The sequence below is a fragment of the Dipodomys ordii genome, unplaced genomic scaffold (genome assembly GCF_000151885.1).
Source record: "Dipodomys ordii isolate 6190 unplaced genomic scaffold, Dord_2.0 Scaffold46, whole genome shotgun sequence".
Lineage (NCBI taxonomy): Eukaryota > Metazoa > Chordata > Mammalia > Rodentia > Heteromyidae > Dipodomys > Dipodomys ordii.
In genome coordinates, this window is record NW_012267262.1 from 8,852,396 (window position 1) to 8,864,516 (window position 12,121).

Consider the following 12,121-nt stretch of genomic DNA (forward strand, 5'->3'; position numbering starts at 1 on the left):
GGCCCAGAGTCCAAGCCGCACGACCGACCAAAAAAAAAAAGAGCTCACCCACCTTCCCCCCCCACCCCGCACTTGCACTCTGTCTCTCTGACTCTCTCTGTCTCTGTCTCTGTCTGTCTGTCTGTCTCTCTCTCTCTCTCACTGTGTTATGGATAATTTAAGGAAAATAGTATTTTCTTTTTTTAATTTTATAACATACTGTACAGAGGGGTTACAATTACATGGGCAGGATAATGCATACATTTCTTACCAAGCATTGCAGCCTCCTCCTTTGTTTACCCTTCACATCCCAAATAGTATTTTCTTTGTCACCTTTGACATCTGTCATAGTTTCTGGTATCCAAAAGGTGCTTAAGAAATGCCTTTTTAAATAAATGCACTAATGCTGTTTTGTGTGAAACAGAATTTAACAAGACTCCTGCAGTTGACATTTGAACATGTTGCTGTCTCTGACTCACCTGTCTGGGAAGGGTGAATTTTCTTAAATGACTTAGTGGCATTCACATCTATCAGATAGTTCACATCCTCTTTAATGTGGTTACTTATTACAAGGAGAGACAGTTACTCCGGACTCAGGTATTTTTGCACAGTTAGATTATTATGTCTGGAATTTAATATTGTCCTGTCCTGTGATATTAATTTCAGGGTCAGTTGAAATGTAACCACCCTTGTTACCTATTTGTGTTCCATCTAATCACTTAGAACAATGAGTAGTCTAACTGCACATTAGTTTTTGAAGCTTTAGAAATGACTTATTTGGTGTTTACACTATAATTTCCAAATATATTATCATTATCATTTAATATTTTAATTTTCCAATATGTCATCACTCCATTTAACATGTTGTCAGTCTCAGAATATGAAGGATAATATGTTTTTTATATTATAGGCTTGTATTCTAAATTCATTGCACAACTTTTTATTTCAATTATGTGTACAGATAAGGTAGTATAATGTAACTCAAGACTTTCATCAGATCAAATTACAATTTTTTAACAGGGTAAGATAATACCCTATTCATTACTATAATATATATAATGCTTTATAAAACTTTAACATAGGAAGTAGCACTGTGGCTCAAGTGGTAGAGTACTTGCCTTGAGCTGAAGAGCTGAGGGACAGAGCCCAGGCCCAGAGTTCAAGCCCCATGACCGACAAAAAAAAATACCTATTAACTTAGGTTTTAAGGTAGTCTTGACAATGCTTTAAAATAATTTGGCTAATGTTATTGTTGCTTCTCATAAATACTTAGATATGAAGAGATAATTTATATAGTTGTTGCAAGCTCATCAGATCTCAAATAAGATCAAGTCTTCGTTCCTCAATTCCATGTACTTGCCAAATGAATTGTACCAAATAATTCTGATCTAACAAATACTAGATGCTTAGATAACCCTCAAGATCACCTCTAAAATACACTTCTCACAATATACCTTCACCTATCAATGTCCTTTTTATTAGCTACAATATTTAATGGCTAAGAGCTTATTATCTGACATGAATCCGATCATAATATTACAAGTAAGCAGATCATAGCATGCCTATAGAGAAGTTGCACATTTTTATGTTTAGTTTGTCATCTATGAGTTAGGGATAAGATTCCTAGCAGAGCACCTGAGAGACATAAAACATTCAATAAGAATTAGATGCATAGTTATTTTTGCTTTTATTATTATTACATATTAGGACATATTTATGCCTTTATAAAGTACTAGTACTTAATACAAACATTGGAATAATAGTGTATTTCAATGTACTAGTTTATGAAGATAAATTAGTCAGTCATCTTCTCTATGTGAATTTTATATAAATCAGGGTCATGAAACACAGCTAATTTTTTATTCATGTTTTTAAAGATAAGCCATTTAATGCCCTGGTGAAAACTATTTACAAAAGATTTATTGAAACTTTTTATAGGACAAAACATTAAGAACTCCAGTATATTATAAATAAGTAGGGAATATGTAGAACCAGAATTTAAGATGAAACACAGATCACTCATTATGAAATCGATAGAAGTTGTTTCAAGAAGTACCATTCATATACATGCTTATTGTTAGCTGAACGAGATATAAAATTGCACATGAGAGAGTCTCCTTTTGGGTTTATCTTCCACTACATTTGGTTGCAATAATTGCTGTTGTTTGAATTGTAGGAAAAAGAATATAAAAAGCATCAATATCAGTGAGGAAAACTCACAGTAGAGAGAAGAGAAAAAGACATCTAAAAATGGAATAACTCTTCTATGTGTTCTAATAAGAATGTGATTTAACTCCTCTCTCATTACAAGTCTCCTTAGGGGGTTGTATTTTCAAAGCTACATCTATGACACTGCATAGGAATTTAAATATGAAACTAAGATACATCATGATTTAATTTCACCAGCAAAAAAACAAAAAAAAAATCCAGTGATGCCATTCCTAAGCAGATAGGATTGAATTCCAGGGACATTTCTGAATCTTAATCCTACACCAGCAGAAGGGCCAGCCCAGGATGGATTTCACAATGAAAATAAAAAAGAAGTTAATTGCATGACAACAAACTACACTTTAAAATACAAAATCAAGTTCTCTCTCAGACACCTATTCCTTTCAACACCCCAGGTTAAATTTTAAAGCTTATATCACTGTTTTGCTTGAAGTAAAGATCTTCACAAATAAGTCATAGCATCAGACATGTTAGAATGAATTCCTTTATACTATCCCACATGGATACATCAGCTGAACTAACAAAGTAAGGAAGCCATGTTGAAACTAGGTCTAAAAGTTAGAAAAGTAAGGTTTACAAACAAAGATTCCCTCCTTTCTTGTCACAATGGCCCACGTACACAAACCTTAATCACCATAATTTTGTCTTGCACATTCTATATCCTTGGGATACAATATGCTTAAGGCTCCTACTTTATACAACACAATAAATACACAGTGGCCTAGAAATATCAGAGGAAAAGAAAAAGATCCATCTTCTCTCACACATGCGCATGTGCCCACACACACACACACACACACACACACACACACACACACACACACACAGTCTACCCACTTTCAAGATAGTAGCAAGAGATGAATAAGTCATTGAAATAGCCTTTCACATTACTCTACTCAGACATTAGAAAAGAGTCCTGCAGAGAGGAACACAGCCTCAGCTCAAACATGAAGGCAGATCTTGAAGGACCTCATAGCTAAATTCTGTAATCATACGCATAGCAACTGTACAGCAAGTCTTTTCCTAAAGGAAGTCTGCTCAGGCACCTCCGTGTTAGCCTCAGTGATGATTGGGGCTCAATGGGTAACAAGAGGCACTATTATGGATTAAGATGTTGGTCTTGTCTTCTCTAGAGAAGTAGAGACCTGTCTGTCAGGAACTTGTAGTAGCATAGGTTGTCTCAATAGCTCCACAGCCTCTGACGTATCCAGTTCTCTATTCCATCATTAATCATTGTCTTTCGGTCTCATGCTTGGCAATATGGCTATGATCTTAGTCTAAAGGGTGGAAACCTGCTAACTCTGGAGATGCTTCAGATATGTAAGGCCTCACTTGCAGCCTTGGCCCTGTGAGTCTTTCCCTCAACTTAACAGCAAGGGTTTTTCAATCATAGTCAGAATGATATTCTAGGCCTGGAAGAGTGAGGAATTGATTTAAAGAGGGTACCATTAATGACACTAGTTTTCTTCCAAAAATGAATTTTCAGAATCCTCAAAAGTAACATATACAGGTTAACCCTCTAATATGAGGCTTTACCTAAAAGGCTAATTGAGACAAATGAAGAGATAAATGGTGGGAAAATACTGTCATTCTATATACATTATGTAATAAGTTGAACTACACAGCTTGAAGGTATGGATGGGTTTGAGGAAAATGGGGCAGAATGTGATGCATTTGGCTCATAATCTGAGTTTTTTAATAGAAACCCCTTTGCACAACTACATAAAATAACTTTTAAAGAGATGAAGAATAGGCAAGTGAGGAGAACTAAAAAATACAGACAGTACAACTGATGGGAAAAGTTTTTTAAGTCTTTGAACAAAAGTAAAATGTTCTCAGGAAACAAAGTAAGAGTTATCATCTCAAACACGTAATGGATCATTTAGCACCGAGGTGTTTTCTTGTTGTTTTGCAACTGTGCTCTCAGCAGTGGGAATCGGTGATTTAGAGAGGACTCATTTTTGCTGTCCATCGTATTTCATTTATGGGTAAGCACAGTAAGGATCCAGTCTGTGGTAGCTGCGTGTTCAGCTGCACCTGCCAGAGAGCAGGAGGGCTGAGCAGCTGATGGCAATATCCAGTTCCATCTCTCACCTGGTGGCAGCCACCTGTCGTGAGACAACTCTCCTAGGAAGAAACTAAAAGTCTCAATCGCAGTTGTAAGTCTTTAACCTCCGAATGCCAAATGCACCCAGGAAACCCTCTGATGTTGACACCTAAACTTTGAGCATCAGTAAATATTTTTCAGACTATCTATTCCTAACACATAACTCTTGTGATGAACTGTGTATAGAATGCAGCTGGTTTCTCTGTTTTCTTGAAGTGCCTGTTGATTGTTGGTGGAAAGATAAGGCAAAAACTGTTCTCCAAACCTGAAGGTCATGTTTATCACAGTTAACACCAGCACCCCCTTGTACATTGTTCTAAGTTCCCGCCATACTTCAAAACCATGGGATGTCCTGGCTCTTATCACTGCTCTCAATTTCTCATTGCCTCTTTCATACACCTGCTGTGATCCTTTTCCCATCAGCCTGTGTTGACAGCCTAGTTTAGTCAAAACAGATATTCACTGGGGCCTCTTCCCATCCTTTGTCTCACCTTGGAAATTTCTATTGCAACTTACTTTAAAGGACAAAAATGTAAGTGACCTGAACATGAGCCTTGGGACATTTCCAACTAAACTGATAATTGGATTCTCCAAAATGCCACAGCCATGGCCTGAGACTCCTTCCCCATGTCCTGGCAACAAGGCCGTAGGGAATCACCGTGACTCATCTGCAGCAGCTGGTCTGAGGGCACCTGAGCTCAGCATGCTGAACAGGTGAGGTTGTCTGCCTTCTCTGACGGACTTGACAGAACATTTTTCCCAGTCAAATGCCAGGAGGAGTGAAAAGCACAATCACAGCACCTTTTAAAGAAACATGAGCCGGCTGCTGGTGGCTCACGCCTGTAATCCTAGCTACTCAGGAGGCTGAGATCTGAGGATCACGGTTCAAAGCCAGCCCGGGCAAGAGAGACCGTGAGACTCCTATCTCCAATAAACCACCAGAAAACCGGAAGTGGCACTGTGGCTCAAGTGGTGGAGCGCTCGCCTTGAGCTGAAGAGCTGAGGGACAGCGCCCAAGCCCAGAGTTCAAGCCCCACGACGACAAAAAAAAAAGAAACATGAGTTTGGACCCAGGTGAAATTTTGGTATGAGAAAATTGGACTCTTCGTAGCCTCTAGCCTCATTTTTTTCAACAAAAACCTTGCTCTCTTTATGACTCCCTTGATCATGACACTCTACTTCTCCTATTAACATATATTGTCTTGTAGCCATTAGGAAACATCTGTGCACATCTGAAATGGCTGAATGTTTGTGTGGGTGTGTGTGTGGGTGTGTGTGTGTGTGGTATGTGTGCATGTGTGAGCTTTGATAGTGGTAGGCTAGTGTTCTACCAGTTAAACCACAAGTTATACTTCCTGCACATTCTCTTACTTCAAAACCTATCTTCACAAATTACATATCAAATGAGAAATTGTGTCTTTTGTCATTTTAGGATCGACTTCGATTTTAAAAACAAAGCTTCTCATCCAATTCAAAAGCATCTTAATTGTGTCATCCACAGACAAGCAGTGCTTTTTTAAAACTATTTCAGGCTTTTGCCTTTTAAAATAGTTGGGTCTTCTGGGAGTTGATGGCTCACACCTATAGCCCTAGCTACACAACAGGCTGAAATCTGAGGATCATGGTTTGAAACAAGCCCATCCAGGAAAATCTCTGGGATTCCTATCTACAGTTAATGACTAAAAATCTGGAAGTGGAGCTGTGGCTCAAGTGGTAAAGTGCTTGCCTTGAACAATAAAAGCTCAGGGACATTGCCCAAGTCCTCCATTCAAATTAAAAAAAAAAACAACTGGGTCTGAACAGATGTCACAATGAAGACATTGCTCAGATAAATATATATCTGAAATTATCCTTGGTCCTATGCTGGAGGATATTTGCTGGTACGAGAGAGGTAAAAGGACCGTAACTGAGTGAAAACATTATGGTGCCAAAAGAGAGATTTTGTTTGAATTTGGGGTTATGAAAATCCTACATCATCTTCTAAAATCTAAATCAGAAGATCTTCTATTGATAGAAGCCTGGATCTTTTTTTATTTAAAAAAAATGAAAACTATTTTAGAGTTTTACAGAATTCTGATCCATAAAAGAAGCTTAAAATCAATCCATAAATGGCATTTGTGGCCACTGCATAACATCACAGACTCAGTTGCACCTGGACCAACCACAGCGATCTTATATACCCACTTGTGCGCTCACTTTCTCTAGGTCTTCACACTCTTCCTTTTGCCTGAGAAACCTAAGTGAATTCCTTGGTTTGCCACCTTTGAGGCATATCTTGGTGCCCTTTACCTCTTCTCTTTCCCTTGATCTCAGTGAGAAGCCCAATCCCTTTCCTTCAAAAGGTTACCAAATCTTTAAGATGTGCACAGAAGGATGCTACACATGCCCACATATGCACAGACTGGCCTAATAGTTTACTCAGTGTCTTCCGTGTTCTTCTCTAGTGTTCAAGCTCTACCTTCCAGGTTTCAAGCAGCTACTGAGCAATTGTCACTGCAGATAAAGCTAGTCATGTGAGTGTTAAAGAGTGTTAAAGTTCTTGCTGCAGGAAGAATAAGAAATGATATCGTGCCTCTCTCTCTCTAACTCTGAGTCTCACTTTGACACAGGAACATCAAAGTAAATCATTATTTTGTCTTCCTGGAGCTAGTCTCCAAACCAGAAATATGTATCATTCTGATAAGAAATAGTCCCTCCTTGAGGTAATCTGAATCTAGCCATTTAAAAATAAATTTCCTCAATTTTCTTGCTTCTGGTTATAGATTGGACTTTTCAAATCCTTCATAGTTCAGTGCACATATGTCAAGTGCTGCTTTCTTGTCTCTAATAGCATGGTATCAGTGGATTATTTGCAGGAATGCTTTGTTACCACCTTAGGAAAAGAAAGCATGAAGAAAAGAAATGCAAACCTAAACTCCCTCATCTCACGTGTATGTTGATTGTGCTAAAAAAAATTCTGCACTAAGGACAAATTAAAACCTCTGCAACTTTCCCCAGTTTTGGTCAGGATTCAAACAGAAGCTCATTTCACTGTAGTGAGGCATGAGCAGACCTTCCTAGACTATGCTTTGACCTAAGAATGAAATCCTGCTCTGACATGCAAAGCCAGAGATGCATTTTAAGTTGTGACCTCATGTATCAGATTCATCCAACTAAATGCAATGGAGATTTTGTTTAGTAGCCTAAACAAAAATAGATATGATTTTATCGCTCACCTAAAATTCTAAAGTTATGCAGTCTGGCTAGAATTGGTAACTTTGTTCTTAAAAGTTCTAGGCAGTTACGTGTCATTGCTCCTTGAATGAAACCTGTCAGTCCAAAAGGACACCCTCACAATACAAGGAATCAAATGGAGGAATGATAAAGGCAGAAGCGAAGTGGCTTGCCAGCTTGCCACTTATCTATTAAAGATCCTAGAGCCAGGCAACTGTGGTGGTTCAGGTCTATAATTCCAGTTATGTGGGAGGTACAGGTCCAAAGCCAAGACTAGAAGAAAAGTGAAAAACTCTATCTGAGAAGAAAAATAATAATATGTACTAAGTAAAGCTGAAAGAGCGGAAGCCATGACTATTACTAGAATACTTGCCTATCAAGTGCAAGGCCTTGAGTTCAATCTCTAGTATAAGAAGGAAGGAGGGAAGGAAGGAAAGAGGGGAGGGAAGGAGGGAGAAAGCAGAGAAAGAAGGGAGAGAAGGATGAAGGGAGGGATGGAGAGAGGGAAGAAGAGAAGGAAGAATGAAGGAAGGGAGGGAAGAAGGTAGGGAAGAAGGTAGGGAAAGATAAAGGGGGAGTGAGGAAGGAAGGTAAGAAGGGAGGAAGTGAAGAAGGAAGGAAGGATGGGAGGAAGGGAGGCAAGAAGGAAGGAAGTGTGCTAAGATCTGTAACATAGCATTCTGCATACATCTTTTTTTGCTAAAAAATATAGTTGATCCTGGCTGGAAAGGTAAACCTTTACTCTTCTTTCTAGGCAGCCATTTGCCCAGATAAAAATTCCTTTCCTGTTAGAGACTAGAGCAAGAATGGATATAAAAGGTAAACCATCCATCTCTGTCACATTGTATTCTGAAATTGGTAGCTTTTTCTCTGTGCTAAAAATAAATTCTAGAGACACCTAAAATAGAATGCCTAAATTGCATGTTTTTATATAAAATCTTGAGCTTTAAGTCAAAATTCTGCCACCCTATGTGATTACAGACCATTCAGCAGCTTAGCCAACTGTGGTACTCTGATAGCAGTGTCTGTCCTTCCATTGTTAAAGCTTGTTTTGATTCAGAATAGAATGAAATAATAAAGGTGAAAGCAATTTTTGAAATGTAATATAAATAGCTCTCAATTTAAAGCAGAATGAAAACTTGCAAACTATTTTTGTTTCTCATAAACATATAGGTCGCTTATAAAAAATTATCTCCATTGTACTTTGGGGTTGCTTAATGAAGTATGAAGAGTAGCTACAGGAGAACAAAGGACCAGAAATTGTTTGGGGGGTATACTATACAATTCCTGTAGGACATTGGTCTATCAGAAAGAACATAAAAGGCATCCATTATCAATCTGGTATCTCAACCTTCATCCGACCAGCAATTATTATTACAGTAGAATATACTGTATACTAGAATATACTAGAACTTTATACAAGAAGTTATTTTTCTTCAGGCAAAAGTCTAGTTCTATCAATTCTGTTTCACAAAGGAAGATGACCTGGCCATTTAGGTTAAGCAGAAGTGCTATACAACCAACTCTATAATATCAGTGTTTTTGTCTGTTGTCATTTTCTGGAATGCTTCATATTGCTATCATTGCTTTCCTTTTTGTCATAGTTGAAATGCAATGAAAAGATGGAATGCTTGAAACAATCAGGATGAATCCTTTCCAAGAGTTGTGTCCCATGACTTAGCCCACTTACTAGGTGAAGCAGTAGAACCACCTGCAAATACTCCACCACTTCAACATCTGCAGAACAGAGACCAAGCTTTAGCTCATAAACTTTCAAAATTCCACTCAAACCATATTTAAGCCACAGCAAAACCTTGTACATACATATTCATGCATGTTGAATGAAGGAATCCAATGTCATTGTAAAGGATATGGAGGAACACTTGTATTTGTGATAAATGGGTTGAATTTTACTATGAGGAGGGTAGGCGGCAGAATGGGATGGTGAGTAAAAACAAAGGCTCTGGAACCAGACAGGTGAGTTGAAATTTCAGCTCCTCATTACCTGCAACAGCAGCATGGTGAAAGTGTTTGAACCACCTGTGTTTTAGTTTCCTTATCTATAAAACAGAATACTGACTTTTGTGGAGGGGATTAATTGAAATGGTAAATATCAAATTACTTAGCATTGAGTCTAGTACTTACATGCTTGATAAGAATCAATTGGTTCTTTAGGATCTAGCTTTCGAACAAGCTCCTTTGGATTACTAATTCTTTATAATACGGTTTCCTTATCTTATTCTTCTATTTTCTTCCTCGGATTTGTTTCTTCAGTCTCTAATAGTTCTCTCTTGTCTAGTGAGGAAATCAAATAGGATTTATCCAAAACTTTATAAAGCACACAATGCTGTTGAATATTACTGATGGTTCCTTTCAGTTTTGAATGGCTCTGTCTATAATAGTTATATGAGGAGGTCCTGGGCATCCGGCTGGCTTCTCCATGCATGGACTGCAAATGAAGTCTCACTACTCCCTATGACATCGGCAGTTTGATGCACTTCTTTGACTGTGATGTCTTTATATATAGTGGATGAATAATGATCATATATATTTCCTAAGGATGATGAGCATATTCAGTGGTATAATGTCTGCAAACATCTATAGCACAGTGCATGCTACAGGATTTAAGTGCTCAATAAATATTTGTACTTTGTAAGAAAAGGACAATAATGCCTTCCTCAAAAAAAAGATGTTCAAAAATGTAAAAGCACTATAAACTATTATTCTAGAGTGGGTTTGTGTATGTATATGTGTGTATGTATGCATGCTTATAAATAAGTTTCATTTTCCTAAAGTAAGAAAATGTAAAAAGCAACTGGCTGGCATCTGTATTTTGTGCTGGGAATAACTGTTGACCCATTAATAGATAATTATCATTTTATCATAGCCCAAATCAAGCATCAATATATTGTTAGTTACTTGAATGCACACAACATTCTTAGTGCTTTCATTTCTGCCAACCAGTATTAAAACAGAAACAAATCCATATGTATTTACTGAATGCTTACTCCATGCAGAACCCAATTGCGATAAAGCCTGGAAAGTATTTTTAGCTTCAGGCATTATCAGTTGACTGATACCAAATGTACTGAACTCCTTACTGGAACAGTCATGGAATATTCAGAGTGCTATCACTGCTTTTAAAAGCATTTCTATCAGGAGAATTTCCTGACATTTTGCTCTACCTGGTTCTGAGGAAGGAAAATGCAACCACGATGAGCCCCTGATTTTATTTTGTTGTTCCAGTATCTCATCTGATGAAATAAATTAAAGTTCCATCTGACTGCCCCGGTGGATGAGACTGAGCTTCCTACAAATGAGAAGACTGGCCCTCCAGACCTCTTCCCTGGAAAATATCCCCGCACATTAGTGTGTCTTTGTATTAGTAACCAGTGGATTTTCATCTTAGTATGTGACATTTTATATAGGTTTACACACCTGACAAGGTGTAATGCATGTAGGCCAGCATTAGACCAGTTACATCATGTGACCTCTGAAAATTAACTCAGTAGCCACCAAGTTCTATGTCAGGATTGCTCAATGGAAATATAATATAGCCATTATATTATTTAAATTTTTCTAGTAAAAAGAAGTGTATCAGATTTCAACTTAATAACACAGGCTTTGGGGGGAGTGTTTTGTTGCTGTTTTGGTTTGGTTTTTTTGGGGGGGAGGGGAGGTTGTTAGTACTAGGTGATTGAATTTGGCTTTTAAGTTTGTCAATCAAGCTCTCTACTGCTTGATTCACATCCCCAGACTTTCTTGCTACTGTTATTTTTCAGATAGGGTCTTGTGCTTTTTGTTCAGCCCACTGTCTTCCTACCCAGGCCTCCAGTATAGTTGGGATTACAGGCTTGTTTGTTGAGATGATGGTCCCATTAAGATTTTTCCTGGGCTGATTTGAAACTGTTAATCCTCTTGATCTAGAGTAGTTGGGATTACAAAGGTAAACCACTGTGTTCAGCCTAATAATATAATTTATTTTGCCTAATCTATCCAAAATATTGCCATTTCAACTCTAGTTAAGACAAAAATTACAATGAAATAGTTTATATGTTTTCTTACACCATGCTTAAAAATCCAGTGTTTGTTTTATACTTAATCATGCACCTTATTTGTAGAAGACAAATTTCAAGTGTATAATAGCCACATGTGATTGGTGGCTATCACAGTGGCAGCAAATATCTGTACTGTTGTTGGGTTAGTTAATGAAGTGGAAGCAAGGAAGTACAGCATATATATATATATATATATATATATATATATATAATTGCATAAATACTGCATCATATATATTATTTTTACTTTATAGTTTAAATATTGTAACTATAAATAATGAAAATACTTTTAATAAATAATTAGAAAAATGTATTAAATATTTGGAACATTTATATTTAACAAACACACCACATGAGCAATTAAAAAGATGAAAGAGCCACCAGACTAGAAACAGCAGATGATTTACCACATGGTTATCTCAATAGATGCAGAAAAAGCATTCGACAAGATCCAACACCCCTTTACGATGAAGGTTTTGGAAAAATTAGGAATCCATGGAACATTCCTCAATACAATAAAGGCTGTATATGACAA